A 5035-nucleotide genomic window follows, 5' to 3' on the forward strand; every position below is an offset into this window, starting at 1 on the left:
CATGTTGCATATGTAGTTAAGATAACAGATAAACTACTTAACACACTAAGCTCCAATGCTGAGTAATGTGGAATAACCTGATATTCTTGCTACTATGATCAACTAATATCTTAAGCAGTACATTCAATTGGAACAAAGGTGCAAGGAACTGAGGAGTCTGTTTTCTCTTTCATGCAACAATCTATTGCAATATTTCCATTATGCCAAAATGTTTTCGTAAATCTTGAGTTTTATTTTTTATAGTCATCATAGATGTAGACTGTTTAGCAGTTTCTAAAATTCAATTTGTAAGTGCAGATGAAATACTTTGTCTGTTGAAAATTCTTGATAGCAGCTATAATTGAATCTTATTTTTGCTAAGCTTTTCTTTAGTTGATAAGGCTATTACCTGGGTGAATGCTGGCCTGACAATTGTCACATCCTTGCTGCTGATGGTCCTTTGCTGGAATGTTTCAAGCCAGAAAATTTGGGCAGTACATCTTTTGGATGCCAGACCTGTTTGCAAATGGAATAGGCTGTCGTTGTGGCAACTTGACACCGATCTGCTGGTGGGGGTTTGAGCTGCTGGCCACAAAGCACCCTGGTAGAAACCTTGCCTGAGACATGGAGGTTCTTTGTGGTGACGCCTCCTGCTTCCATTGCAAACTGTGCTCTTTCCCCAAGCGAATAGAGTAGACATGGGCATTTTCACCGCTTTGGAATTATGGCCATTCTGTGTGAGGGTGAAATTACTACCATTAGCAGCTATCCATGTTTTTAAGGCTACCAGGGATCTTCCTGAGAATACTGACAACCTCGCTTAGGCTCCGACTGCCCCTGCTTACTGTGCAAACTGCGCTCTTTCGCCAAGCGAACAGAGTAGACATGGACATTGCCACTGCTTTGGAATTATGGCCATTGTGTAAGGATGAAATTATTGCCATTAACAGCTATCCATGTTTTTAAGGCTAACTGGGATCTTCCTGAGAAGAAAGTCTCCCTTAGGCTTTAACTACCCTTGCCTACTGTGCCTTTCAGCAACAGGCTGGAGGTTGGCCTGGTACATTAATGCTCAATTTAATGTTGCCTCTGATTTTGATTTTTTGTTTCCCCTTATTTACCAAGCTACGGTTTATCATTAGTCTTTCTGTAATTTCGTTGAATTTTTTTGCTGTTTCAAGAAACCCATTTTGTGCATATCCTGCAATCATGCCATTCCATAAAACCACATTCTTGGTAGCACTTCACATGCGTTTATCTATGCTAGTCCATTTTGCATGTGTCTATTAGGGCAGTTGCAAATACATCATCTGACAAAATTCCTCTATCCTTGCTGCTTTTATGGATGTCCATAGCCTGTTCTAGAGCTCCAATTTTGTGCACAGGCTGGAAGTATGCTGGCAAATGTAAACCAATTGGGTTGGACACCTGTTTTTTACATGTGCTGAAGCAGTGCAACTGCCTCGTGAGGACACCTCTGCCTTCTGTATGCTGCAATAATTGTATTTCAATTGTTTATAAACATATAAACTTTAAAGTGGTCAAAGTTGTCCACTTTAACCAGACTGTTTGGGTAAGCAAAATATAACCCTTTTCAATAGAATCCTTGATAGTCATCCTCGACTGGATTTTAAGTCCAGTAAAATTCATCTATTTGGATTTCACCTTCAACAAGATGTTGATTACATCTCAGCATCAAGATGCAAAGTATGAATCAGGAGATAGTTGAAGTTGACATGCATGTATATAAGCTTATTACTGAGTTTTTTGTGTAGCAAATGCAAATATTCTGAGCAATGAAAGAATGGATATTTTTCCCTTGTTAAAGGAAAGCTTAGACAATTGATTTTGACATCTGATTTCATGCACATGCCACTTGAGGAAATCTCACTGCAATCTACCATACACAGTTTGAAAGTACAGCAATTGGTTGGCAACATATAGAACTTCTTGCAAAAAATAATCTGTTTTGTGCACTCTACAATCATTCCACTGCATGAGATTCCATTTCTTCAAAGCATAGTGTTAAACAATTCATAGCCCTCTTCTTCTAGTCCATAACCTTCTTATTGCCAAAGGTTCACATGATGGCCTTCCAACTTTGTTGATCTACCTAAGCCTAGAATTGCATCACAAAATTCCTCATCCTTGAGCAAGTCAATGTTTAGCAGAAGCTTATTAGATTTGATTTGGATATAGAGAGCTTGCTGAAGCATCTACATTTCAACCAATATTTGCAAGTCCAAAAATATGCCCTTGTGCCACACAAGAGCTACAGTATTATTGGATATTTGGATTCCTCTCAATTAGGTTTGCAATTTTTTTTTTCAGTATTAGATATAGATTACAATACATATTACATTATGAGTAGTGCTCCATCAGTCTATAATAGTAACCCACTTCAAAAATTATGGACTGTAATCTTTTAAGCCACCATAATGGATATTATTACAGCTCAAATACTATTATATAACATGGTCATCTCTGCAATCCTTTAGCATTTGAACTGCTTTCAGTATAATCACACTCCAATTAGAAGATCTATCTCATCCTTAGGACCAGTATCTTCTACCATGGGTTTTTGTAAATTCTCTCCATTTTGATCAGGGGACATCTGTCTACAGAGGCTTAAAATTCTTCTGATCTTGAGATTTCTCCTCAAAACCCAATCTTGATTGAAGGGAGATATGATTGTTGGGCAAATTGAAGAATGCGTGCTGTATGATATATGGTAATAGAGGAAGCTGAGAAGAAATTTCTGTACAGTAACGAGACCTCTTTATTGATCCACCTCTTTGTCAATTTATTGAAATGTGTGTATATCTAATTACTTGTTACTACGGTGTAAAAATGCAATGTAATTTGTGTTGTTGAGGCATAGTTTATTTAAGACTCTTTTGTTTCCAGTAGATGTGTAGGCTTTTCTTTATTCTTGATAGCTGATTAGTCACTGTTGCTTTAGATTCTGATAATTCCTTAGTTCACTCCAAATGCAATATACTTTGTGTGAGGATAGTTTATTTAAGATACTCTGTTTCTACTAGGTGAGTAGGTTTTTCTTTATTCTTCATAGCTGATTAATTACAGTCTATTTCCCAATCAAAGCTCTTCAAAAAACAATATAGATACAATATATGGAATCCATGTAGAGAAATAGAATGAAAAAAGAGAATGAAATGGTCATTATCCTACATTGGCTATCGGTTATAATTTGGAGTCTAAGCAGAGAAATTTTGTTGCAGCTTAGTATGTATGAATGGGTACTTATAAATTATTAATCAAATTCGGTGTTGTCCTTGTAGTGATGCACTAATGGAATACTCGATTCTAGAATATGCATTTTATGGTTGGTAAGATTGATATATCTTGTTTGATGTCCCTTCAATATCTGATTTGCTTAGTTATCTTTCATCCTTCATCTTTGTTCTGAATTGCTTTATTTTAGCAATTTCTCTTTGGGCCTCTGTCATGGGGAAACCAATAATTTTTTTTTGTAAAGGAACTGATTTAGAGTGACCCACACTAGCAATTAGAAATGAGTGGGAAACTTCCTTCCCAACAAGATGGATATACTGATCTCGAGGTATCTTCTATTTCTCAAGAAGATTAAGGTAATATACCTTCAAGATTGATATATCTTAGTTTTAACTTTTGATATATCTCATGGTTTATAATGATTGATAAATCTTGGTTTTAACTTCTCTGACTTTCATCCAAGATTGGATTAATATCTGTGATCTAAATTGCTAATTGAAAAAAATTATATTGTTAAAAATCAAAACTATTTAAAAATGTTATTTAAAAAATGATTTGTTTGGTGTTGCAAATGCCATTTAAGGTGTATGGTAATTTCTTTAGAATATGTCATTTTTACTAAAAGCAATTTGTTTAGTAAGTGTTTATATAAAATATAGAAAACATATATCATGGAAAGAAACTTTGGCCTACTTGTGGTATAAAGGACATTATGGGGTGAAGTAAATGGTATTATTAAATCGATAATTTAAATTAATATATTTTATTTAGGTTAAAAGAGCTTATAGAGTTTAATTTAATTTAATACTAATAATAGAAAAATATAATAATTGAGTTCAAAAATTTCACTAGTCATTTGTTAATAAGAAAGTTTGAAATTGAATGATTATGATGGAAAAACATTTGATTAATTTGGATAATAAGAGCTAGGTCAATTTCACGAGTATGATCATACAATTGCTAGGCATCAAGCCTTAAAAATTACAAGTTTTGCTAGCTCGAATTTTGAGATTGAATGGTTGGAATGAGAGATCATTTGTTTAATCTGTATATGGTTATGGTGATTGAATTGTCAGGTATATAGCCTTAAAATGACTAAGTTGAAGGATATTGGTTTGATTTTTTGAAGTTTTTGTAAAGAACTTATTAATTTTTTAGGATTCAAACTATTTGGTTACAAGACTTCAATTTTTTGAGGATGCTAAGAGTTTCTAGCTTTGTAAGATATGAGATTATTTGGTTGTGAGGTGTGACAATATAGAGGTAGATGATTGTTGCTATGCTATTTACTTATACATTTTTTTTTCTTTTATTTGCTTGAAGGTTTCAATAACTAACTGTCTAAAGTTATTCTTGTAGAGTTTCTTTGGGCTACCAAGATCATAATCACAATTTAAAAAAACTAGTTGGTAAAATAAAAATTTAGATCATAATATTGTGTTTTCTATGGTGACAAGTATTAAAGTGTATTTTAAGTGTTATGATCAAATGTGATAAGAGTGCATAGATGAAATAAGAGTTGCATTGTGCACGTGTTTGCCAACATTTAGGAGGGTACTTTTATGAAAGTTGTAAGAATAGATTTTATAGGAGTTGTAGTTGTACTATGCCAAAACTCAATGCCAAAACTCAACTCTTGACTAATAGACATAATAATAAACATTGGCTAATGTTGAAATTGTTAGTTTAAAGTTAGAATTATGTTCACTGAGATATTTTTACAACTACATAACATATTTAGAATATTTTCTGATATGTTGAAAAGCAATGTTTTATTTTCGAGTGTGCGTACACTTTTGAA

Source organism: Cupressus sempervirens, chromosome 5 (assembly GCF_028749045.1).
Source record: "Cupressus sempervirens isolate cs-2001-9-10 chromosome 5, ASM2874904v1, whole genome shotgun sequence".
In the NCBI taxonomy this organism is placed as follows: domain Eukaryota; kingdom Viridiplantae; phylum Streptophyta; class Pinopsida; order Cupressales; family Cupressaceae; genus Cupressus; species Cupressus sempervirens.